This window comes from Pogona vitticeps, chromosome 4, assembly GCF_051106095.1.
Source record: "Pogona vitticeps strain Pit_001003342236 chromosome 4, PviZW2.1, whole genome shotgun sequence".
Taxonomy (NCBI): Eukaryota; Metazoa; Chordata; class Lepidosauria; order Squamata; family Agamidae; genus Pogona; species Pogona vitticeps.
Genome location: NC_135786.1, coordinates 162,665,001 through 162,692,562, shown reverse-complemented (window position 1 = coordinate 162,692,562; position 27,562 = coordinate 162,665,001). Strand labels below are relative to the sequence as shown.

The window sequence follows — 27,562 nt, the reverse complement described above, 5'->3', positions numbered from 1 at the left end:
CTTTCTTAGCTATCAATATTAAAACAGAGTACTGTACTTTCACCGAAGGACCCTGCCTCTCCCCCCCTTCTTCCCTTTCCATCCCCCCCCTCTTTCTTTTTAAAAGCCACCCCTGCTCCTCAAAGTATGGATCCACGGCAAGGGCGAAAGCTGGAAGGAACGAGCTTGGTTGCGCCTACCTCCTCCGCCAGGGCCAAAAGAACCTTAGCTCCTCCTGGCTAAGCTCTCCAAGGAGCCATTCATTTCGGACCAGCTGAGAGGCGACCCGTTTCAGAAGCCGAGCGTGCTCGGGAAGGAAAAAACAACCCACAGGTCCAACCCTCTCACTTTCTCCTGCCCAACTCCAAGGCGCTGCACTAGAGGAATCGAACCGCCGGGTGGCGGCGGCGGCGGTTCTGCTACCAGCTCGCCGCTCCTTCAGCTGCTTTGCATCCGGCACAGGCCGGCTACTTTCGGGTTCGGGAGGCGGTTGTTTCAAATGTACCTATTTGCTCGGCTTTTTAATACGCTGTTTCGTCTCTTTCTGTGGGGAATTGCTTCGTTGGCCACGTGACACCCGGGCGACGCAATTATATAATTCGAGCCGCGCCAAGTGGGTTGTGAGGGGAGGAGGGTGTGTGTGTGTGTGTGTGTGTGTGTGTGTTTTTTTTTGGTTGTTTGTTTGTGGGTACATGTCTGTCCGAACTGGAAACCGCAAGGAGAAGGAACCCGAATGAAAAAAAAATACATAAATAACTCCAACACACTGCTCTAATGAAGGCAGTTGCTGGCTTTCGAAAACGCGCCGCGTTTTTCCCGCCCGTCTGCTTGGGAAAGGCTCTCCGACGTTCAGCCCCCCCCCCCCCCCACGACGGACAAGCCTCAAATACAGACAGTGAAGTCTACCAGAAGGCTAAATTGGGTCGCTGTTGGTTTTCGGAGGACAGGAAGCAGCGTGAGGCCGTCACACCTCCACTGACTGGCAGCTGCTGGGTTTTTGGTTGTTTTAAATTGCAGCTAGAGAAGGGGCGGAAAGAATAGTTGCTAAATTCGTAGTCGTTGATCCAGGCGATCTCCACAGGAGATACCTTGATGAGCCTTTTCAAGCCTTCACAAAATGTCTTGCCTACAACATAAAACACAAGGAAAGTTAGTGGGTTTTTTTTTCCCCTTTGATGTTCATGATGTTCAGGTCTCCAGAATTTAGGTAAAATACCTCTGTTGAAGACAAATACTGTCTTTTCTTTCAGAAGCAAAGCACATACTGTATACAGAACAGGCACAGAAAGACCAGCTGATGGTTGAGAAAGATGAAGGCAAGCCATCTGTTGGTGCTTCTAATCCTGAAAAGTCTATGCAATTGAGCCATGGTAGTTTTGCACAGCCGAGCAAAACTCCCACTTTCCAATGCAAGAACCTTTGTTGAAATTTTAAAAAAAAAAAGTCATGGACACAGAATGCTCTTGCAATTTTTATTTACACCCTAAAGGTGTCTTGAAGAAGTGGATCTTGATCCATGAAAATCCCCGCCAAAAAAAATCTGTTGTATGGATTACAGAATGTTGTGCCACACAAAACTTTGCCCTTTGCCTTTCTCTCCCCCCCCACTTTCCCCCTTTCATTTTGCCAACATCCCTCAACTTTGCCTGCAAGACATGTACTCTGCCACTAAAGACTTCTTGTGTTTGTCTCCAAGGCTGTGCTGTGCACATTTGAGTTTCTGCCAGAAAATAACTGAGAGTACAACTCCCAAAACCTCCACTAGCAGCACTGTCCTGTCAAGGGAATTCTGAGAGCATTTCCCAAGCTATAAATTCTGCATAAATGTAGTCTGACCTTTAGGCCAGTTCTGTTCTGGCTGCACATAAAGTACTTCACACAAAACTCATCCATGGAGTCACCCAAAAGATATTGATGAGTTAAAAATGTGTACCGCTCAATCCCTTGTCATGTACTACATTTTGTACCCACTCTCCTACTGCACTTGAGGCCATATAACTCTTTTTCTTTATTTCAGCCTCAAACTGTGTGAGGTAGGTTTACTCATAAGAAAATTATTTGTTCAAGGCCATTTATTAACCTTCATTGCTGAACACTGAGTGATTTAAATCCCAGAACTATTCAACGCTGGTCAAAGCCTCAGAACTTGTCTTTTTTCTTCTTTTTTTACTGTCACCTTCATGCCCAGTGGTGTGAGATCAGTGCAATAATGATTACTTTGGAAGCAGAAGCGCTCTCCGTGACAGATCAAGAATGGGCAATATTGGTGATCCTAGGGATTCAATTTTCACAAACCTTCAAAAATGTCAAGCAAACAAAAACAAAAAACACCCTCACAATATATCCAGTACATTTTGATTTGATTCTGCAGCACTCTATTTCAGCTGACTGATTTTTGAAGCTCAGGCACATTTAAAGCTGTTAGATAACTGTCAGCACTATTTTATTTGTATTATACTTCTTTTATTAATTAGTGTCATTTTATCCATTTTGATCAGACTAATGGATTTCTCTATTCAATTGGCTTAATGGCATCTAATTGATGACTTTTGAGAACACTGTGCTCCATCAAGGGCTCACCTATAAACCACTGAGATGTAGGAATACATTGCTGACCTTTGTAATCTGCACAGTGGAAAAGAAAGCCTGGCACAATTTAAAAAACTGTCAGCTTTAGCCAGCCATCAAATACACATGCAATAGAGCACTACTGACAATTCATAACCTCTTTCGTAATGCAAATCAAGGTGGCCACAGTTCCATAAATCCACACTTATCTAAACTAGAATTCCTAACACCCAAAACACAGTAAGTAGATAATAACAATGTTTGGTCTCATAATTAAGGGCTCTCATGCCCCCCCCAAAACTGGACTAAAGGGGGAAGTCCCTGACAATGGAATTCAAAAATTCCTCAAGGAGTGCGGAGTGTCCCGACAGTTCCTATGCCAGGGTGAGCAAAGTGTGGCTCTCTAGCTGCTACTGGACTGCAACTCCCAGCATAATTCAATTGGCTGTGCTGGCTAGGGCTGGTGGGAGTTGTAGACAAACGTCTGGACAACTGCAATTTGACAGCCCCTTGATTATAGGAAGACTTGTTGTGAAAACTGGCTCCATCATGAGAGAGAGTAATCTCCTATCCTGGATCTGTAACAGTCATGCATTCCCTGTTTCTGCTATACACATAATATTTATACTGTACTGTATTATGTCCGACTGAAATTAATAACACTTACTTCTGACTGAGCAGATTGTACTATAAGGGGAAGCTTGCCTGAAGAGAAAGGTCTTTGCCTGCTTGCGGAAGGAAAGCAAAGATGGAGACAGTCTGGCCTCCTGTGGGAGGGAGTTTCAAAGTCTGGGAGCAGCAACAGAGAAGGCCCCCTTCCATGTCTCCACCAAGCGCACCTGTGAGGGAGGTGGGACCAAGAGAAAAGCCTCTCCTGTTGATCTTAATACACGAGCAGGCTCATAACTGGAGATGTTGTTTTTGAGATAGCTTGGGCTCAAGCCATTTAGGCTTTATAGGTTAGAATCAGGACTTTGTTTTCTTCTTCTCCCCACCTTAAGTGTTAGAGTACATCTCATTAATTTCTTCAGTGTTTTAAAGCTTGTTTTTAATATCTGCATTTTCTCTTGTACCAAAGATCATTGGCATGTTGGCATGTATGGGTGGGTGGTTTTACAATAGCTGCTCAAATAGACTGCCCAAGTATACTGAATCTCTTTCTTCTCTACCTGCACACTGGCATACACAGAAAACAATGGGATGCACGAATAGTAATACTGCTGTGAGGCATTTGACTTAGTTTTGGAAAAAAAACGCTGAGGCAAAGATATATGTTACCAGACCAGATGCAGGGTGGTTCAAGATGCCCACAGTCGTGCTTGGCTTGGTTAGAGTATCTTTACAAATCACTGTAGTTCACCTCAGTGTATTGAAAGTTTAAAATACTGGCTTGGAATCACTTATTGTAGCAAAAGAAGAAAGTACCAAAGCAGAACAGCTTCCTCTCTTGAAAACTCAAATCTCAGAGCCCTAGAGCATATTTTCTCTGAACATGGCTGGGGTGTGGGGGTGAGGAAGCAAGCTAACTAGCTGCTAGGAGCTACGGCACAGGTGTCAAAAGCAAGGCCCGCGGGCCAAATCCGGCCCCCCAGACCTCGACTGATGGCCCGCGGAGCCGCCGCCAGCCTTGCAGCCTCCCCCCTTTTTTTTCCAATGAATTTACTCCGTGCCTGCACGGAGTAAATTCATTGAAAAAATGGCTCAAATTAACAAGTCTACGTCCTCCTTCCGATTGGCTGTGGCGCTGTCACTCCTTTCCTCTCCCTCCGCCCCCCGCTCCCCCTCCCTCCCTCCCTCCCTCCCGTGCCTGTTCCTCGCTCGCTCTCGGCCTGAGGCGAGAGCCGTTCCCAAGGCCATGCGAGGAGGGGGCTCCGCGCCGCCTCTGTCACCCCGAGGGGAAGGGAAGGGGAGGGGAGCGGTGGGAGTTCCTGGCCGGGCTCCGAGGCGGAGGGAGGAGATGCTGGGGGGACGCGGGAGGCAGCGGCCAGCGCGGCCCTGAGGAGAGGGAGAGAAGAGGGAACGTGGAGCGATGCGCCGGCCCGGTTGGGTAACGTCGGAGGCGGCTGTTCGACCCAGCCGCGGAGAGAAGGGAGGGAGGGCTGGCTGGTTGCTCGCTTCCCTTCCCTTCCCTTCCCTGACGTTCCGTTCTCTCTCTTGCTCGATTGGAATGCCTGAGGATTTGAAAGGACCGAAGAATGCGTGTTTTTTGCGAGATCCAAGCAGAGTTGCATATACTAAATAACTCTCTCTCTCTCTCTCTCTCTCTCTCTCTCTCACACACACACACACACACACACACACACACACACACACACACACACACACACAGACCCCGCACTTTCCCTTCACACACACATACGCATTCTCTTCCTTCCTGTAACTCTCTCTGTCTCTCTCTCTCTCTTTCTCTCTCACACACACAGAACCCGGCACTTTCTCTTCCTTCACACACACACACACACACACACACACACACACACACACACACACACACACACACACACACACACGTTCTCTTCCTTCCTGTATCTCTCTCACACACAGAAACACACACACACACACACACACACAGACACACACACACACACATTCTCTTCCTGTATCTCTCTTTCTCACACACACACACACACACACACACACACACACACACACACACACAGGCACTTTCTCTTCCTTCACACACACACACACACACACACACACACACACACACACACACACACACACACACACTTTCTCTTCCTTCCTTTTCCCACCAAGTCGGATGGGGTCCTTGCAAGGCCATCAGTACAGATACAACCGGCCCTTTGATGGGGACTAAACTGCTGATGCAGCCCCCGATGAATTTGAGTTTGACACCCCTGAGCTACGGCATGTCTATAAAATGATGGTCCACCACATTCCCAAAGTGGATGGTGTTGCAAAGTGCCTCCCCTCCAAACCTAGGTTACAGGCCTTTATTTTCCATATATTCATTATTTTTTCTCCTGACCTAGAAACATATGAATACAGTACCTACAAATACTTTCAGAAACTCAGGAACAAATCAACTCAGGCGACCTCCACATCCACTTGGGCAAGGTTGGTCTCAATTTGTACAGCATATACTGTATTTCGATACAAGTCAGATTGGACGACATTCATACATCCTTAACTGCAATATTTCTGAACTATGGAAAATCAACTGTTATCCAGGTTGTAGGTAAGCACAGAACATCAACAATGGGGTATTGCTAGGAGCCACTCATTTCAAACCCCAAATGAAAGGACAAAAGTAGCACCCCAGTTTATTGTTTAAACTCCCAAAATCTTAATGTTTCCAGTGTTCTAATTGCTGTATTTTTATGTTCAGAAACTAAAAGAAAGGCATGTTTTTCTTTAAAGCAAAATACTGTTATTTTATGCATATTGTATAGTATGTTACAAATATATAGCTACTTAGGTCTGGTTGTGGAACACCTCCTCTCCATCCTGTGCCTTATAGTGTACTCATTGTACGAGGGTTAACACTGGCACATCTCTGGCTTTTACTAGCTGTTAACTGTCTCCTGATCAAAGATCATAATACTGTACTGTAATCACCAAAAGCAATGAAGCAGATAAGGTACATACAGAATAATGAAACTGCTAACAATAAAAGTTATCCCCACTTTCACTGACCATAGTATCTTCCTTTGCATGTTTCCCCCCCACTTTGTCTGCCCAGGCAAGCCCTGCTCGTTTTGCTTCTTTGTCAGTCAGTAATGTGCTTCCAGTTAACAACACTAATGGGGACATAATCCTGTTGATCTGCTATAGACTGCATATGCTGTAGACTGCATAGCAGTGGAAAACAGCCCCTCAAATATCTTCAAAATTATACCCCATCTGAAGTGCCCACCCATATTAGGTTGTAATAACATATTGTTTCTTTTAGCCTTTAATGTTGTTTGTTTTAAAATTGTAAGTTACCACGGGCCCTCTTAAGGAGAATATTTCGAATAAAAAAATTAAAAAATGCTGCCATCCATTTACCAAGCTGGAGCAACAACAGCACATACAGAGGCATAAGGTTCCAATTCTCTGCCTTGGGAGACTTGTTGAAATCTAAACCCACACTTGTATAAAACAATGGGAAAATTAAATTGTTCAAAATCTTCTTTTATTTCTTTTATTGCTTGTAGCCTCAGATTCTTGGAGATGGGTGGGGAGATAAATATTTCAAGCGTGAACTCTGGAAGCAAAAATAATGAAACTGCTGTTGTACTTTGGGCCCATCATGACAAGACTCACTAGAAAAGGCAATGATGCTTGAAAAAGTTGAAGTTATAGAAAAAGAGGAAGACTTAAAAAAATGGATTGACTCAATAATGAGACTACGACCTTGAGTTTGCAAGAGCCAAGCCATTAATGGTAGGGCATTTTGGAGCTCATTGCCTTTGAGTACTGTGAAGGATGCATCAGTGTTGAGGAAAGAGTAAAGTGTAAATTTATACAGTTTCTGTACACAAAATGAACATTGTCTTGTTTTTTCTCCAGGCTGTAAAATGTCATAAGCCAGACCTGGCTTATTGAATGAGAAATACTGGACTCCTACTGAGGGACCATTGAAATGCAAAATATGTCATCTGCCTCTGAACTTTTGTATCTTCCCTTATGCCTCTGGTAAGCTAAACATCTAATTTAAATCATCCAAAAGACTTCAAGGCCTTAATGATAGGATGGATTACAAACCTGAAGGGAAATGCTGAATTAGATACAGCCTGAAATTTCAACTTTAGAATTAACATAGTTTACCAGAATGGAGTCCCTCTCCACACAGACACACATGCAATATTCAGTGTTTTATTTATTATTTATTTAAAATATTTTTATCCCACCTTTCTCCTTAAAAAGAACCCAAAGTGGCGGTGCTAGTCCTAGGTGCAGCAGACTCACTAAAAACTAATAATAATGTTGGAGTGTCTCTCTCTAATGTCATTGGCCCAACCCACCTGATCCTCCCAGGTTATGCTCCTCTAGGTAGCTATCCTGAAGGAGGCCCAGAGGTCATCCACAAAAGGTCAGGCCTTCTCTGCAGTGGCACCGGCTTTGTGGCACCAGTTCCCATTGGAGCTATGCCTGGCCTCCTCCCTGTTGTTTTTAGAAGGCAACTTATAATGCTGCTTTTCAGAGAAGCCTTCCACATTGACCTTGCTTGATTTTATGCCTCTTGTGCGGCTATCATGTAGATACAGTGGTGTCTTGACTTAAGAACGGCTCGAGTTAAGAACATTTTGACTTAAGAACCACTCTCATAGGAAAATATTGACTTGACTTACATACTTAGATTTGAGTTAAGAACTGAAAAAAAACCACGTGGGAGGCAGGGAAAGTGCAAAATTTGAACTTTCAGTTAACGGTTGGCCAGTGAAAAGGGTGCCTGTCTGCTTCCTCACTCCTCCCAGCGTTTAGAGAGTGGATTGGGAGACAGTCTTCGGACTGCCTGGTACTGTACTGCCTGGACTGTATTTTCCCTGCCTTCCCTGAACCTTTCTTGACCTAAGAAAAAAAAGAAACAAAATATCCCCCTCTAGTGGTCGAAGGCAGAATAGCAGCTTCCCATTAGTTTCTATGGACGGAAAAGAGCAGATACGGATCAAATGGTTTTCAATGCATTCCTATGGGAAATGCAGATTTGACCTGAGAACTTTTTGACTTGAGAACTGCCTTCCAATACAGATTAAGTTCTCAAGTCAAGACCCCACTGTAATTTGCTTTGGGAATCATTTGTTTTTATCTTGTTAAATATTTTAATTATGTACTCTATGGACCACCTTGGCTCCTTTTAACGAGAAAGGTGGGGAAATAAATAAATAAATAATGTTATTGTTTATTCATTGTTTATTACCATACGTTTTATTTATTGTTGTAAACCACCCAGAATAGTGCATCACACTAATGGGGCAGTATATAAATCAAATAAAATCACTCAATAATATTATCATATGCAGTCATAATTCTGAGTTATGGTGACCCTTTTCAGGGTGTTCCAGTAAAGAATACTCAGAAATGGTTAACTACCCTCTTCTTCTGGGGATGCTCTGGGACTGCGCAGCTTGCCCGAGGCCAGGCAAGCTGGTTCTATTTACAGGAGGAACAGTGGGTAATTGAACCCCCAACCTCTAGTTCCATAGTCACCTAAACCAGTGGTCCCCAACCTTGGGCCTCCTGATGTTCTTGGACTACAACTCCCAGAAGCCTTCACCACCACCTATGCTGGCCAGGATTTCTGGGAGTTGAAGTCCAAGAACATCTGGAGGCCCAAGGTTGGGGACCACTGACCTAAACCACTGAGTTATCCAGCAAGTTCCAATCCAATCTCATTATTTAGTTGTTACTAATCACTATAATTTATTTCAACAGGTCTACTCTAAATACAATTAAGACCGGATTTAATCCATACATACGTACGTACATACATACATGTATATACCATTATACTTAAAAAAAAATAAAAATAAAATATATTTACAGTATATGCTTCTTTCAAAGTTAGTGCTCCTAGGAACAAAGTCAAATATAAAATGTTGTTATACAATAGTGCATCTACAAAACCACTGCCAAATGTATGATGCACGTTCCCAAGAAACCAAATGTATGTACAGTCATGGTTGCATAAGATAACATTTGGTTCATCCTTTGTTAAAACACATGAAATTAAAAAGCAGCTTGTGTTTCTTTCTGTCTATAGCATCTATCATGACTATGGAAGCAGTCCTTCTCCACCTCCAGCTGCCTCCCGCTCAAACCACAGACACAAAAAGGTTTTGGCTGAACAGTGTCCTAGAAAATATGTAAACAACCAACTGTGTTAATGCATGTTTCAATGTGTGAAAATACGGATTTCTTTTAAGCATCCGAATGAATAACTCAATGAGCCTTACAACACATCCCAGATTCTATAAACTATAGTACAGTCTGTTCCAAATTCCATTAGAGGAGAAATATATCTACCAACGTCCTCCACATGCAACCCCCCCCCCTTGGATTATACTTTTTAAATCATGTATTTTAGCACTGTCTCACTAGTATCCCATGTAATGCCAGATGAAGCAAAAAATAAAATACTGTAAAAATAAAATAAGGGCAATTTGATGCAATAACAAACACCAGTTTGTCATAAAAACAAAGAACTTTGGTAACAGACCACAGCAAAGTGCTTAGAGCATTTGTTTCCATGCAGACATCTTTAAACCAATTGCTGCCATCTCTGGTTTAAAACGAGACCAAGTAGCAGATGATGGAAAACACCTCTGCTATGATCCCTAGAAAGTTACCTCCCAGTTCGAGTACAGAACATAGGACTAGATGGGCAAATATCATATTCCAGTTTTTAAAACATACATATAAATATTATGTTGTCTTACATAAGGTATTATCATCTCTGCCAACCCCCCAGAAAGAAATGTAGAAAGAATGTATGTTGTCGGTCGTATTGTAGTGGTAGTTTCTGCTCTTAACCAATAAAGTATTTGTTTCTTACATACGGTCGGCACAGTGCTTGCTACAGTGGCTACTTACACATCATAAAAAAGGAGGGCAAAAATGGGCTCTTGTTTGCCTAAAATTATATAGGTACAGATGGAAAACTAGAAATATTACAATTTAAATAGAATTGTAAGGTATCTCATTCACAAGGGGGTGACAGTGACCAGCTGTTGCTGCTAACTATGTCGGGTTGCTAACTATGGACAGGCAACTTCAAGCTTCTTGATGACCTTCCCCATGGCTGCTCTTCATATCAGACGTGCACTAGACAGCCCTTCAAATGGTGGATACCCACTAAAGGAGGACCACCCTCTGGCAGCCCTCCAAATGTTCCCTAAAAGAGGATCATCATTGCATCTAGGCATGCCCTGTCCCCATACTGTATAGGGTTCAATAAACATCTAAATCATCAGGGTTTTATGGGAGGGGATAGAACAGGAAGGGGGTGAAGGAATGCAGTGGGTGTTGTTGACAACTGAACATGCTCAAAAGATTCCTTTGAGAATTAAAATATCCCCCAATACACTCCTCTTTCAGGAGCTTGGAAAAGCCACTTTTTTTAAACTGCTGCTCCGAGAAGCCCACAGCCACCAGGTTCAGTGGTCATCCTGCCTGAGGGATTCTGGGAGATGTAGTCCAACAGACTAGCTTTGCCAAGCTCTGCCTAATTTTTACTCACAACATGCTAGTCTGTTAGTTAGTTATTTGTTACAAGTATATTCCACCTGCTCTTCTAGTGAGCTCAAGGCAGCATACATGTCTTTCTTCTTCCCCACTGTATGATTACAACAGCCCTGTGAGGTAGGTCAGACTGAGAGAACATGATGCCCAAGGTCACTCAGTGCACTTTACTATCCGGAGAAACAGAAAATGTAAGAAATAAGTAAACTGATCATTTATCAGCTCTTGGAAGATTATGGCTGCTGGAAGAGATTTGCCCTTATCAATCCACGTTCTCCAGTTGTCGCCATAGTACTAGTTTTAAACAGGGGTATCTGTTACCCTGAAACCCAGCTAGATCTCTCACTGGCAAAGTGGAGCTTGAATTGAATCTGCTTCTGAAAGGTCAGATTCATAGCATGTTCTCATTTGAGGGCTTGGGTTCATTCCTGGTTGTCTGACAGTAAGCTGAGGATACGTGGGTTGACTTTCGATGTAAGCCAGAATGTTCCTGTTCCATTCTGTTTATCTGGTCTTGCGTTCAGTAGATAGGAATCTAACGGAACAGTCTTGTTCTTCCACCAATGAAGACTTCAATTTGTATTTTTTTTAAAAAAACTTTCTAAATATGTTTCAAGCCACATATGAACACATACAGATGGGGATTTTTAATAAAGATCTCCACAGTTGTTTATTACTACTATTGTTGTGGTTGCAATTATTATACTTGGGCTCTGTTTTGAAAATCAAGGTTACAATACCAACTTCATTTACATCGTAGTAAATGTAGCTGAACCTAGTGGGGCTTATGTCTGAGTAGACATGCACAGGATTGCACTGAACTTCTTTTGTTATTTGCTGTCAAATTGCAGTGCTGTTGTGTGCTGATGTACAGTGACCCTAATAGGGTTTTCAAGTTAAGTGAGGTATTTAAGGAATGGGTTTATGAGCTCCACCCCTTAGTGAGTTTCCGTGGCAGAGCCAGGGAATTGAACCAAAGTCTCCTGAGTCTTAGTCCATTACTATATCCACAACACCACATGGGGTATCCCAAAGAACTCGCACTACACAAGTCATTTTTCTTCACCTTTGTAGCCTATTAATTGATTGATTGATTGATTGATTGATTGATTGATTATACCACCCATCTGGCCGAAGGCCACTCTAGGTGGTTTACAACATATATAAACAAGTTTAAAATACAATTTAACAAATTGTACACTTTTTGTATGTTCTAATTCTCCTCATATGCACACACATGAATGTTTGCGCAAAGAGGGCACAAAGCTGCTTTTTCGTGGTTCAGTTCCAATAAACATGTTTGGCTGTTTGCATGTTGTGGGGTAACAGCAAAACCAAACAAGGACTTTAGGGTCTAAAATGTAGGCAATTTATGTGTTCACAATTCACTTAACTGTTTCCAGTCTGTTGTTTCTCACTAATGTTATAGCAGGATACCAGGTTCAAATTGAAGTTAGAACTGTATATTTTGACATTAGTTGTGGTATTAATTTGTATCCTGAATTTTGCTTCAAAAGGGACAAACTGAACACAGGTTATCACAAACAATACAGACAAAAAACTGAAAATAATTGAAAATCCAGAATTTAACCAAAGAGAATTCAGCTGGCAATATAAATAATGCACCATAAGAGCAGCATAAAAAATATTGCAAGGGATTAATCCATGTTGAAGGATTAGGATGGGAGAGGAACAGCACTCTGTTAGCAAAGAAATACACATACCATGGTAGGCTTTGGTGTTCTTATAGAGAGCTCAGAAGGCACAAAAATCTAAACCACCGCAGTGTTTCTGACCAGGGGGGCCCCAATATGGTCTTTCTGGAATGGAGGTGTCACAGGAGCTGCACCTCCTGAGTCTGGAAAACCATCTCAATCCTTCAGCATTACCTCAGATTAAACCCCAAATATGTATCCTTTCTGGAAATGGTGTGGGTATTCTAATGCCCTTGACTTCAGTGGAAAGAACAATAAAAAAGAAAAACAATACAGATGGGCGTGGGGGGGGGGGGAGGAAAAGAAATCAATTCCTGCTTCCTGGTTTGGCCATTTTAAACCAACACAGCTCAGGATGGCACATTGGCACCCAGCAGATCTCCACAGACTGAAATATTTATTCAAAATATTGAAAAGTCTCCTCTGATGACAAAATCCTTACTAAACATTTTCCTGTGATGTAACTACAACAGATATATTTGGAATGGAGTTCTATTTAAGCATTTTTGCCTACAGCTTTTTTCATAGCTGTATAACATCTCTATACTGTAATTGAAATGTACCTATAACTTCTCAAAAAGTTAGATGTTTTCAACAACTTTGAAGTATTTTGTGCACATGGAACATAGTAATGTAGATGAATACATTGTAGAATACATGCCTGGATATTTTTTCTACTTGATAAACAGTAAGATGTCACAGTCTAGATAATATTTACTTCACTATTAATTAAACAATTATTTAAAATACTTATTTTAATTTGATACCCAGATGAACACTGATATGATTGATAAGGTTATCTGGTTCACACTGGAATTAATCCTTTCAGTGACAAATGCCAGCTGTGTAAATGCAGACTTCTGATTTTTCCTAGTGGTCTATAAAGATCTATACAGCTATTAGAAACATTTTCAAGTAGAAACCACACAAAGGATCTTGATAAGTCACATATGGCCAATGGGCCATGCAATCCCCACTCTTGATTAGTTTGGTCAAGGCAAGCCAAGGGCTCACGCCACTGATCTGTTGTTCCAGGTTTTTGTGAGATTGTTCTCAATGGTTTGCTTTTGTTTTTGATTGCTGCAGATTTGAAAAGATTATTGCAGTATTGGTGTCCACATATAGGGAGGGTACATGTTGCTGGGGATCCTGTGATACACTGGATCATCCCAGTACCACTTGTTCAGGAACATCCAGAATTGCTCCCTGGAGTCTCTCTCTCTCAGCATCAATTGCTGTCTTTTTTGGCCTTCCTCCCTCCACTCTCTCCCAGCTTACTTCACACACTCTCCCTTCCCTACTTGTTTTACCCTCTCACCATTCTCAGACCTTTACATATTTTTTTCTGCAGTGCTTTATATTTTTATTTCTGTAATACTATCTATTCTGGCAAAATGCCAGATGCAGGGGAAGGATTATCAGGAGACAGGTATTTCGTTGTCTCGTGTGCTCCTAGAGGCATCTGGTGGGGCCACTGTGAGATACAGGGAGCTGGACTGGATGGGCCCTTGGCCTGATCCAGCAGGGCTCTTCTTCTGTTCTTCTGTTCTTTTTTATTTTTATTTTTCACTTCTGCACTACAGTGCAATAAAAATAAATTAAAAAGCAGAATGCAGAAACAGCTCCATTCTGTCGCTGCCTTCTTTACTCTCCCAGCCCTTCTTTGTTCTCAGACCTCCAGGTTTTTGCCTTAATGGTTTCTAATTTTATTTTATTTTAATATTTGTGCAAAATGTATAAAATTAAAAACAACAACAACAACAACAACAACAACAACAACAACAACAACAACAACAACAACAACAACAACAGAATGCAGGAACTGCTGGCATCCTTTCCCTGCCTTTCTCCCTCCCTGACCTCCTTGTTTTTACCAGACTACTGTTCTCAAGCCTCCATACTCAATAATTTTTTTATTTTTAATTTTTGTTATATGTATGAAGTGGCAATGTCGAATTCAGGAACAGCTGACAACAGAAAAAAACTAAATAAGATTGGCAGTAAGAAAGTGCTATAGCAGCCTTTAAGTAAGTAAGTAAGTAAGTAAGTAAGTAAGTAAGGAAGGAAGGAAGGAAGGAAGGAAGGAAGGAAGGAAGGAAGGAAGGAAGGAAGGAAGGAAGGAAGGAAGGAAGGAAGGAAGGAAGGAAGGAAGGAAGGAAGGAAGGAAGGAAGGAAGGAGTATTAGGATCCACACAGATAAGGAACTGGAGCACATTAGAGCAAAGCCAAATAAAATTGCATTATCACCTGCTGCTGTATGTGAAAAACAAAACAAAAAGAGAAAGCAAGTTTTCTTGGTCCTGCTTTGACTTTGTTGGCACTAGTTTCAGTCTTGTGCTGTGTGGATGCTGGGATGCAGTAATGATACAATGGATGCAAGAAAAGTTGAATAAATGGTCAGTATTGATGGGCCTGAAGATAGCATGGCAAATTGTGATTGATCTGAAATGAAGGCAAACACATCTGAATTGCTCCTTTTATCCACTTGAGGGGACATGCTGGATTGCAGAGGATTTAAGCAAAAAGCTGACCTAGATTCATTCTTGTAATGCTAAACTATGCCTGAATCAGTCTATTGTATAAAAAATTGTTTTGGACAGCTCCATCCTTGTTTTGAATTTTTCTCCAACCACCCAAACTTATCTCCTTGTCTCCAGGGAAGGGAAACACGATGACTCTCGCACCTTTGGAAGCCTTCAAAAGTGACCTACATTGCTTTCCTTCTTAAATGGAAATCTTATCTGATATTGCAAAGCCTTCCTTATGTCCGGAAGCAAACATTATAAATTGTGTTGGAAAAGAGAGAATACTGATTTTCAATGAGAAAAGCCACAGTATATTAAAGGTTAAGCTTTCTTAGTCAAGGTGGAATGGTGACAACATGAGTCATTGTGCTGCATAAAGAAGATACACATTGTTTAGGATCATAGCCACACATGAAGTTACAGCAGAGTTGACCCAGAGCAGCTTCCTTAAGACACATGAGGTAATATGCATTTTTTAAAAAATTGGTATTGAGATAGCACATGGTGTGGTTTCAGATGTTATCCATGGTAGTGTCTGGCACTGCAGTTGTGGGCTTTAACACAGGCTACTATGAAAAACATACAAGCACTTTAAATGTGGATTTATTGCAAGATGCTAAACATTTCCTGGACTGAGAGGCTGACCAACGAAGAAGTGCTAAGAAGAAGTAATAAAGAATAAATAACTATAAAAGCAGAAAGCTATAATACTTTGTGTACTGAGAAACTAGAAGTATAGATTTTTACAACTGATCATTCAGGATAAATAAGTGTCAGTAGCAGCAAAGCCTTTAATACCATCAGTGCCTTCTTGATGCCTTCCAGTTTTTAAAAAAGGAGACTGATGCAGCTGTCCCAGGTCAGAGGAAATGCACTAGATGCAAGCTCTGGGCAGATTCCTATATTATGGGTACAGGAGCCCTGCCTTCTGTTTCATGTGGCCACTCTAGCCAATACGCATGTGGGCTACGAGAGTAATAAATATGATGGCATGCATATAAGCCTATTGCGCTGGGAGATCTCGTGGGGAGTTCTACTCACATTTGCTCGAAGGCAAGTATAAGGGTCCCAATAACCATCCACCTTGCTCTATTGAGTGCTCCTGAGAATCTGAAAGCTCCTGCTCGCATTCAAGGGAATATAAATCAACAACTACCTGCAGACATTCCTTGTCATTATGGGAAGGCTGAGGACTGAGAAGGCAAGACAGGGATGCTGGATCAAGGCTTGTATGTGCCTTTGTTCCCCTCCCTTTTGGGCTTCACAACTGCAGGTTGAATGTGGGTCTAAAGTTAGCAAGCATGTAAATCAGTAGTGGCAAGCTATGGCTCTCCAAAACCTGTGGGACTATAACTCCCATCAATCCTAACCAACATAACCAGTGGTGATGGACGATGGGAACTGCAGTCCAAAAGCATTTGAAGGACACCAGCTTGTCCACTCCTGGTATAGATGAACATCTTGATCACTACCTTGAAGAGTCCTCTGGAGGATAATTCTACAATAGCAAATAACAGAGCAATTTTAAGTGAAGCACTGGATAGCTCAGTGGTTTAGATATCTGGCTGCAGAACCAGAGGTTGGGAGTTCAATTCCCCACTGTGCCTCCTTGACAGGGGCTGGCTGTGATGATTCATAGGGTCCATTCCAGCTCTGCAGTCTAAAGGTGATGGTGGTGGTGGTGATAGTGGTAAATGGAGATTGGAAAAGTTACTTTTTGGAGTAGAATACTCTGAGTCAGCATAACTACTTTCCCAAGCTCTGGTGGCGAGTTACATCACTGACTGTGCTGAAACAAAATTATTTTCATTGACCTATCTCACACTTCCAGGTTATCCACAATTATCTAGGGTTTACTTTTGTTTCTCTTGTCTTTTGGTTTTAACACAGACACTATTAGAAATATAGAGTGCAACGATAAATGCGTTTTAATAAGGCAAAAGGAACAGTGTCTGCATTTTCTGTTTCAAACACTGTTATGTTAATTCCCTTGTCCTTTCACAAATTAAATATACCTTATTTTACATATAAAATGTATATTCTTCCCAGCCATATTAGGAGTCTGTAGTGACCGCAGGTGATTGAATGACCATGTCACAGACATTACATGCGTGTTTTCTCAGTGTACTACCTATGTAATTGCAGGCATTGGATTGCAACCTTAAAGAGACTGCCAAGAAAACATTGTAACTGAATTCAGTCGAACATACCTACTACAGTAAACAGTTTCCATGTTTTTCCATGTAAAAAGCCATCGTGCTGTGAAACTAGAGCTCAAGAAAGTTTCATTCTAGGTCTAGAACTGGCCACGTTGGCTGGGCATTCTGTGAGGTTTAGTCCCCAAAACTCTCCACTGCATATACAGGAAGACTGCACATTTCATTTTCAGTTTTGATCTGTTGTAGGAGAAGGCCTAGATTTTGCCTATGAGCCCCTCTGTGTTCAGCAGGATTTATTTTGGGGTAAATATATGCAGTGAGAACAAGTGTGATGTAGTGGATAATTCAGGAAACCTGAATTAAAATCTTTGCCTGGCCATGGAAACTTTGCCTGAACATGGAAACAGTGGGGAGTGGCAATGGTTAAACCACTCCTTAAATATTGCATGTACCTTGAAAATGTTATGAGGGTCATTTGAAAAATGTGAATTGAAACCACATAACATAACAAATATACATAGAGTTGCAGCCCTAACACTTTAAAGAGACAGAAATGGTAGAGATCCAGCCAGAAATACAAAATCTTGTGAACAACATTCTCTCATATTCTTCAGGATGCCAAGGAGACAGAATATTTTGGACTAAGGAACATATATTCCATGGGGCTGCCCATGCACCGGAAGATTGGCCATTCATGGTAAATTCTAATCTTCAGTATTATTCATTATATAATGTATAAGCGATGCATTTTAGAAAACACTTCTGCAAGCATATAATCTAGTAAAGGGCCATTGTGAGACTGATAAAATCTGACCGCAGAGAACGAGAGAAGGGAGGGTAAGGCTGATTGCCTGCAGACTTCTGCAGTTATTTTTGGATCCCAGCCATGAGTGAAAGTATTTAATTAGTTAAATTAGCCAAATAAGTCCTGAGGAGGATAAAATCCAAGAGATTTATTGCAATGTAGCACAAAGTCCAAAAGATGTATTAATATTATTTATGAAGCTGGCTTGGCCATTAGGGAATTTTAAACCTACATTCTAATTTTCCAAGGGGATTAAAATGTTAATGCTGATAGCAAATTTCCCTGATCTCTCCCTGCAGCTGTTAGTATTTGGTCCTATAAGCGCAGACACAGAACAATCTCAAAGGAAGCTGGGAAATAGCTTCTTGCTGTCTATTTGATCTATTTATTAAAATAATTTCGACATTATATTGTATTTTATATTTCAAGGTAAAGCTTTCTAAAGACACAAAGTATAATACAATATAAATAAGAAAATAAGAAGAGCCCTGCTGGATCAGGCCAAGGGCCCATCTAGTCCAGCTTCCTGTATCTCACAGTCGCCTCACCAGATGCCTCTGGGAGCACACGAGACAACTAGATACCTGTCTCCTGATACTGCTCTCCTGCATCTGCCATTTGCAAGTACTGTATTTTTCTGTTTATAACATGCCCCTGTTTATAACATGCCACCCCCCACTTTTCTAACCCAAAATTAAGAAAACTTAGCTTTGAGGATTCAGCCTGTGGGCTCAGAACACTTGGACATTGCAAGTCCTTGATGAATCTGAGCCTACCGGCTCCATCTCCAATGAGGTGTGTTCCAATTGGTTTGTACAGCATCAGTTGCAATCAGTTCCATAAGGCTCATGATTGGAGGAAGCTAAGTTTCCTGACTGTAGGAAGCTAAGCCTTGTGACTGAAGGAAGCCTGTTTACAGAGGCAAGGTATGTACTGTTTTGTTCTCTCCTCAACTATCTCAGCTTACTTCCATGCCCCTCAATTTTTAGTGTAACAATTTTTGGAAAAAGTAGTGTATTATACAGTGGTGCCTCGCTTAACGATGATAATCCATTCCAGGGAAATCACCGTTAAGTGAAAACATCGTAAAGCGAAATAAAAAACCCCATTGAAACGCATTGACCCCTGTTCAATGCATTCCAATGGGGTAAAAACTCACTGTCCAGTGAAGATCCTCCATATGGTGGCCATTTTCGCTGCCTGTATAGCGAGGAATCCGTCCCTAAACACAGCGGGGAGCCATTTTAATTACCCGGCAGTCATTTTGAAACCGCCGATCAGCTGTTAAAAAAATGTCGTTTTGCGAAGAATCAGTTCCCGAAGCAGGGAACTGATCATCGCAAAGCAAAATTCCCCCATTTAGACCATCATTTTGCGATTGCAATTGCAATCGCAAAAAGATCATTGTTAAGCGGATTTGTCGTAATGCGGGGCAATCGTAAACTGAGGCACCACTGTACTCAAAAAATATGGTACCTTCCTTCTAAGCCTGGAGATTGTACATTCCCATCATGGCTTGTAATCTGTGGTAGACTTTTCCTCCAAAAATCAGCCCAATCCCCTTTTAAAAGCATCAAGGCCAGATGCCATCACCACATCCTGTGGCAATGAGTTCCACAGACTAACACCACACTGGGTAAATAAATATTTTCTCTTGTCTGTTCTCACTCTCCCAACACTCAATTTGTGTGGATGTCCCCTGGTTCTAGTATTGTGTGAGAAGGGAAAGAGCTTCCCTCTATTCACCTTATTCATCCACTGCATCATTTTATACATCTCTATTATGTCCTCCCTCAGGTGCTTTTTCTCTAGACTAAAAAGCCCCAAACACTGTAGCCGTTCCTCATAAGGGAGGTGCCCCTAGCCCAGTCATCATTTTAGTCGCTTTCTTCTGCATCTTTTCCAGTTCTACTATGTCTTATGACCAATATATATACCAAATATATATACAATTAACTAAGCAACACCAATCATTTCATTTCAATACAAAAATTTAAAATGTCAGCACTAGTTAAGACTACACTAGTTAAAACTACAGCTACCATTTTGTCCAATTAAAGTACAATACCTCATTCTCCCACCAAAGAATGGTATTTAAGGTGCCATTCAGTACTAGAGAAAAACGGCCACCTAGTGGTGTGTCTGTGTGTGTTTGAGCTAACTATGGAAATGCATAACTGACACCACCTATGTTTTTAACTGTTCAAGTTTTTATTGGCTGCATTTAGATAGTAAAGCAGGAATTCTATGGTTCTCACTTGTGAATAGTGAGTCCTTGGGGGATTGTTCATAATCCCCCAAGGACTCAGTATTCACAAGTGAGAACCACAGAATAGCTAAGCTTATTTTTGTTTAATTACCATAAAATGGTATTGTCTTTTTGCATCCAGTAGGCATCTCTCTTATTGTCCAATAATTATTTGAGGAGCCTTATATTTGCTTTATATTGTTAAATCATAGTGTTGTTCAATTAATGTTAATCAAAGAAGCAGGCACCAAATTGATGATCCCCACCTATTATAATTATAGACTTCACAGCTCAACATATGCAAATAAAAACAAACCATATTTATTATGACAGCATCTATTCTGTTAGTCAAGAACTACACACTTAATTGCAGATAAGAGTGAATAGTACAATTTTTTAATTAGGATCCAAATTGTTATTTCCAGCTAATTAAACTATTACATAAGCCCGGGAAATTCCTCAGAGAACACAAATTAGGATAAAGGCATTCTAGGAATGTAAAAGAGTGCACACATGTTGCAGGGCAGGAAAGAGATCTAGCACAGGGACGGGGAACATGGAGTCCTCCCTCTGTTGTGGGACTTTAATTTTCATCAGCCCCAGCCCACATGAAGTCCAACATCTGGAGGGAAATGGATCCCCATCCCTGTTATAGTACTTCTTACACGGAAGAAAGCAAACAAATCTTTCAATGTCCCTGTTTGCTGAAGCAGAATAGACAGGTTTTACGGCCTCAATAGTAGCACATGGAAAACCAACATCAGAGATGCTTGAGAGATAAAAGTGGACCTATATACATTACTAAGCCAAGTAAGATGTCACCATTTACTGGAGAAGATTTCCTGGCTGTGCTTTGTTTTTTTCTTCACTTTAATAATCTCATAGTTGAATTTGACAGTTTATTGTTTTGATGATGTTTTAGGATTATTGTAAATCACTTTGATTGCTACCTTTAATGGCAACATAGGAAAGAAATGTTGTTGTTATTGTTGTTGTTGTTGATGATTATTATTTATCATAATCATCCAAATTCTTAGTGCCTAGGATTTCAACTGGCTTGGGACAAAGAACTTTAAAGTCTGAAAATGACCCAAACTGCCCTAAAGATTTAGTAGCATTTGCATTCTTGATATCAACACATGAAAATTGCTGTAGATAGCTTACATCAACTTAAGATAGCTTACATCAACTTAAAAAATGATCAATCACATTAGTTGCCTAAATAAATAATCAGAAAGCTGCACATTGTGGTCAATGATATGACCAAATTAGAAAAGTATGGCTATGCCTTGTACCAAGTAATTGTTATCTCTTTTTAAAATGTATGCCTATTAAGTAATTAAGAAATAAGTTCTTTTTAAAACATTTATTATCATACAATACAAAGAAACAAAAATTCGACAATGACGAATTAAATTTGGCAGACAGAAAGTCCTTCAGAGTTCCAACTAGTCACAACTAGATTTAAGGGGATCACTCAAGACAGTAAGGACAAACATTCAAATACAGTAACTGGCTTCTGGCTAAATAAAAAAAAAATCTTCCGCCATACAACAAGAAATTATAAATAATGGAATTGCTACATGAGTGGTTTAGGTATCTGGCTGTGGAGCCAAAGGTTGGGAATTCGATTCCTCACTGTGCCTGTTCCCCAGTAAAGCCAGCCTGTGTGGCCTTGGGGAAGCTGCACCAAGCTCCAAGGCCTCTCCATAAAAAGGGAATGATAAACCCCTGAAAAGGGTCACCATAAATCAGGCTGTAATTCTAGAGCAGACCTGGGCAAAGTGCACATATGGCCCGCGAGCCGCTCCTGTCTGGCCCACGGACAGTTCTGAACATCAAAAGCATTTATAGCTTTTTGTCTAAAGTTGATCAGTTGCTTATCTTTAACATACCGCAAAAAAATCTCTTTAGTATTTGTGAAGATTAACAAGTTTAAAATAAAAACAATCATAACATCACTGTTTCATTTTATTTTTAAGTAAAATTGGTTCGGCTCCCGGAACACAGTTCAGATTTTTCATGTGCCCCCCCTATAGAAATTAATTGCCCACCCCTGTTCTAGAGAGAAATGCCTCTGTATCTTATACAGCTAGAGACCAAGTAAAGATAGAGTGTTTTGAAAGAACCCTGAGGAGGTAAAAAAATGGTGCATGTCTGAAGTGACATATCGCTAACCAGTACATTCTAGAGGCACATAAGTGACTTTCAGCCAAAAACTGGTAAGCTTAAATTTGTACAGTTTGCCTGAAATAAAAAAAAATGATAATAATGACGTGAGCTCTTAGATTGTTACTATAATGCTTTTTGGCATATAGATATCAAAATTCAAAAATTTATTAACGCTGACCTTTCATAGTAAGTACTAAAAAGTTCATGAACTTAAATTGGCTTGCTTTTATGTATAACTAAAAGATCCTTTTTGCTTAGATGCCAGCACAAGATAATCTCAAAGGATTATAACCAGCCACTTTTAGATAAGATGGTGTATAAAAAGGAGAACAGATTCAGATAAAGATAGAAGAAAAGGAGGAACACAAAAGGATGGTCACCTATAAGAATTGTAATGCTGGCCAACCCCCCCAAAAAGTTTATAAGAAGAAATATTCCAACTGTTTTTATTATGTGTATTGCTGTCACTTGGCTAATGGTATTTTAAAAAATATAACAGATTTTCTTTTATGCCACTCAAACAAAATGGTGATTTTCATTTTTATGAATGATATTCACTATTTTAAACAAAAATCTTTTTATCAACTGTCTTTTACGTATCTGACATTTTGAATAACACTTTTATACTATTTCTATGCATATCTTTAGTGACATTTTTATATCCTAAAATAAAAGAAAGCACAAAATTCAACATTTGGAAATGTTGTAAAAACGTATTTCTCTGCTGAAAAAGGCATACATATACTAGAATATTCAGAATGCATTTACTGTATTCTAAGATGCTATACATTATTTTACAGTTTCACTCAAAGAAAGAATAACTGTTACTAGAAAGTGAAATGATGGTATGTTGAAATGATTCATAAATATTCCCTGGTTCTGAAGTCACTAGTTTATTTAATAACTTGCATGGAATCATGGAAAAGGGGTATTGTCTGGCCTTAGCTACTACTGTACTGATATTTACCTACATATCTCTTTTGAAAATGTTCTTTAAATCTACAACAGCAACACATACTTAGGTTTCTGATTAAAATTTGTATCTGTTATATAATACCAATCAGTGTTTTTGTAATTTTGATTGAATATGTCTGGTATTTTTGAATAATAATAATGAACACTTATAACACTTTTTAAAAAAATTAATGAACTTGAAACATAAATGTTTGTACTTCTTCATAGCTGTGCATATTCCATTGACATCTTTCTTATTCTGAATAATGCACTGGATAGTATTCTGTTTGCTTTATGTGATCAAGTAGGTGCAATCATGTAAGTGTCCCCCTCCCCTGGCAGATTGTTCTTTGTGTGACAGGTCACATACACTACTTGCAAGATTGGGCATGCGAGCAAACACACAAGAGACAGTTCCCTAGAGGAGGGGGCCTGAAGTGCAGCACCACAGTCCTTATCCAAGTACAGTGAAACCTCTACCTACGAATGTCCCTACCTACAAACATTTCAACTTAGGAACAGGTCCGTTCACAAAATTTTGCTTCTACTTGCAAACAGAGCTTCTGCTTATGAACAGAAAAAACGTGAGGAAGGTGGAAATTTGAACTTTCAGTTAACCGTTGGCCAGCAAAGAGGCTCGTTGTCTGCTACCTTGCTTGCCCCAGTGGCTAGAAAGTGTGGATACGGAAAGAGATTTCAGACTGCCTGGTATTGCCTGATACTTTACAGTACTGCCTGGTACTGTACTGTATGGACTGTATTTTTTGGCTTTTTTAATTTTTAATTTTGGATTTTTGACTTTTTTTAAAACAGAGAGACTGCCTTTCTGGGTGAGTACACTGTATTTACTGTACTGTACAGGTTTTTTTGCAGCTTGGTGGGGGCTAGGGCTAAGTGGGGGGTTATGTTTCTGTGCTCTGAGGGGCCTTGCAGTGTAGCTTTTAGTTTTAAAATGTGTGTAGTTAAAATGTGGTTCTAAAGTCTGTTTTAAAATCAGAAAATATTCTGTGAGGGAGTGTGGTGGTTGTAGATGCAGGCAGCCAGGCGGGCAGGCTTTAAAATTGAGTTTAGACTCAATTCTCTACCTCCTCCCCATGCTCTCTTTTTGTGATGAGGAGTTCTGTGGTGGAATAATAGTTGCTGATTGTTGGTGCAAGCAGGCTTTAAAATGGAGTTTAGACTCAAGTCTCTACCTCCCCCTGCATGCTCTCTTTTTGTGATGAGGAGTTCTGTGCTGGAATAATGCTTGCTGGATTCTGTGGCTTTTTAAAAAGATATTTTGCTTAGAAGGTGTTCCCTCCCTCCCTCTCTCCTTTCCAGCCCCTTTTTAAAGCTAAAAGGTGCTTGGTTTTCTTTAAAAGGTGCTTGTTTTTAAAGGTGTTTTGTTTAGAAGGTGTTCCCTCCCCCTCCCTCCTTTTCTGCCCTTTTTTTTTTTTTTGACCTAAATTCATCTTAGGTCAAAAGAAGAAAAATTCTCCCCCTAGTGGTAGAGGACGGATTAACCGGCTTTGCATTAGTTCCTATGGGAACTAATGCTTCAATGTACGAACGGCGCCTCTACACAAGAACCAAAAAACAGCCAGAATGGATTAATCAGCTTTCAATGCATTCCTATGGGAAAATTTGCTTCTAATTACGAATGTTTCAACTAACAAACATCTTCTGGGACGGATTAAGTTCGTAAGTAGAGGTTCCACTGTAGTTTTTGGCCACTGAGATTCTTCTGATGACTCAGTAGGCCTTATGCAACTGAAGGCTAGGTCTGCGATGCTGCCAGGCATATGGCTGCATTTGGTGGACAGAACTGAGACATATACCCATGTACCCTGTTCAGTGTTAGATGTAAGCAAGTGAACACTTGGATAGAATTTTATTCCTGAGTGGGTTGCTGCAATTGACCACTTTTGGAAAAATCATCATGTAATTTGCCTTCATTTCATCGTTTAGTCGTTTAGTCATGTCCGACTCTTCGTGACCCCATGGACCAGAGCATGCCAGGCCCTCCTATCTTCCACTGCATCCCGTAGTTGTGTCAAATTCATGTTGGTTGCTTCGGAGACACTGTCCAGCCATCTCATCCTCTGTCGTCCCCTTCTCCTCTTGCCGTCACACTTTCCTAACATCAAGGTCTTTTCCAAGAAGTCTTCTCTTCTCATCAGATGGCCAAAGTACTGGAGCCTCAGCTTCAGGATCTGTCCTTCCAGTGAGCACTATGGTTTGATTTCCTTTAGAATTGATAGGTTTGTTCTCCTTGCAGTCCAGGGGATTCTCAAGAGCCTCCTCCAGCACCACAATTCAAAGGCATCAATTCCTTGGCGGTCAGCTTTCTTTATGGTCCAGCTCTCACTTCCATACATCACGACAGGAAAAACCATAGCTTTGACTATTCGGACTTTTGTTGGCAAGGTGATGTCTCTGCTTTTTAAGATGCTGTCTATGTTTGTCATCGTTTTCCTCCCAAGAAGCAGGCGTCTTTTAATTTCGTGGCTGCTGTCGATGTTTATTCTTGCCATCTCCTGACCACATCCAGCTTTCCAAGGTTCATAGATCTTACATTCCAGGTTCCTATGCAGTATTTTTCTTTGCAGCATTGGACTTTCCTTTCACTTCCAGGCATGTCCACAGCTGAGCATCCTTTTGGCTTTGGCCCAACCACTTCATTAGCTCTGGAGCTACTTGTACTTGTCCTCCGCTCTTCCTCAGTAGCATATTGGACGCCTTTCGACCTGAGGGGCCCATCTTCCAGTGTCATATCTTTTAGCCTTTTGTTTCTGATCATCGAGCGTTCTTGGCAAAGATACTGGAGTGGCTTGCCATTTCCTACTCCAGGTGGACTGCGTTTAGTCAGAACTCTCCACTACGACCTGTCCATCTTGGGTGTCCCTGCACAGCATAGCCCATAGCTTCTCTGAATTACTCAAGCCCCTTCGCCACGACAAGGCAGCAATCCATGAAGGGGAATTTGCCTTAGAGCTAACTATTTGGCCAGAAATGTTCAAATTTTAAAAGTATATGTCAAAAGCATCTAACATACAGATGCTACCTTTGAAGCCATTCATGAGTGCTGGGGAGTATGTGTAGTAAATTAGTTTAATAATTAACAAAAGGCAAAAAGTACAATCTTAAAGACGCACTGGTGGAAAGTGATTTTAGAATGGGCAGAAGCCTCTTGAGCTGGCAACCACTGCTCTTGCTCTGTCTGTTCAGAGATTTACCACCAGATCTGCAATCAGAACTATTTTTTTTAGTTTTTTTCTGATCGTACAGAGAGCCCTCATGCATACAACCTGTGATCCCCTTCTGATTTAGCATGCCAACTGGGAGAGCCAAGAAGAGGGCATAACAAGCTGGCTCCCTCTCATCATGGGTTAATAGTAACCCTTTTATTGAATGTCTGGATAAAGCTGTATTCTGCTACATGGATAAACACTGTTAGGTGACCTCTCCCACCACATTACAGTGGTGCCCCGCATAGCGAGGTTAATCCATTCCGGATTAACCATCGCTATAAGAAAACATCGCTAAACGGGATGGAAAATGCCATTGGAACGCATTAAACTTAGTTTAATGCGTTCCAGTGGCTTCTGTACTCACCGTTAAGTGAAGTTTTCCCCATCCGCAGCCATTTTCGCACCCTTGGTAAGCGAGGGCAGGGCGCGAAAACGCTGTACGCAGCCATTTTGGGCGTCTGGCGGCCATTTTGAAACTGCCGAACAGCTGATCCGCGGGCGTCGGAATGCGAGTTTTGCCCATTGCAGCGGTCGGGATGCCTTCGCATTAGCGATCCCAAAAAAGGGATCGCTATGCGAATTCATCGTTATACGGTGCGCTTGTTAAGCGAGGCACCACTGTATTATGTGAAGTGGTATGCCCCAGCTGTGTTTCATTGCTTCGGTGAGAAACAAAAAAGTTTAGCAGCAATTCTGGTTGCAGAGTAGTGCTTAGACACAAGATAGGTGGGATATAAATGTAATGAATAAATAAATAAAATACCAGTTATTTGTTTTTAGATTATTAGCAATTTTAGATGATTACAATGAAAAAAAAATCTAAATCCTGAGTGAGCTTTTGACAGCCATACTATTATAATGTAGCAACTGAAATGTAATGTTAAAATAAGGGCTGGTCTGAAACATTTTATTGCCTAGTGCAGGGGAACAAATGGGACATCTGTACAATAAGGTCAAGGTGCACAGTACTTGAAGCCCAGCCTAGTTATTGTGGCATATGAGGCACAATCCGCACAA

General features: G+C 40.9%; 1 protein-coding gene and 1 long non-coding RNA gene across 9 annotated transcripts in view; both read right to left on the bottom strand.

Moving 5' to 3' along the window:
- Positions 1-27,562, bottom strand: part of PHACTR1 (phosphatase and actin regulator 1) — a 325,437-nt gene that overhangs the window by 182,116 nt on the left and 115,759 nt on the right. For 2 of the 8 annotated variants that reach the window (XM_072998622.2, XM_078393448.1), the window contains exon 1: positions 180-439. The exons of the other annotated variants lie outside the window; for them this stretch is intronic. The gene's annotated coding sequence lies outside the window, so the exon portion shown is untranslated. Of the gene's footprint in view, positions 1-179; positions 440-27,562 lie in introns of those variants that run through there. 8 annotated transcript variants of the gene reach the window in all.
- On the bottom strand, positions 5,087-5,370 carry LOC144589224 (uncharacterized). Its single transcript, XR_013545208.1, has 2 exons — positions 5,255-5,370; positions 5,087-5,220 (listed from the first exon to the last, which is right to left on the bottom strand). It is a non-coding gene; the product is annotated as an uncharacterized LOC144589224 (long non-coding RNA).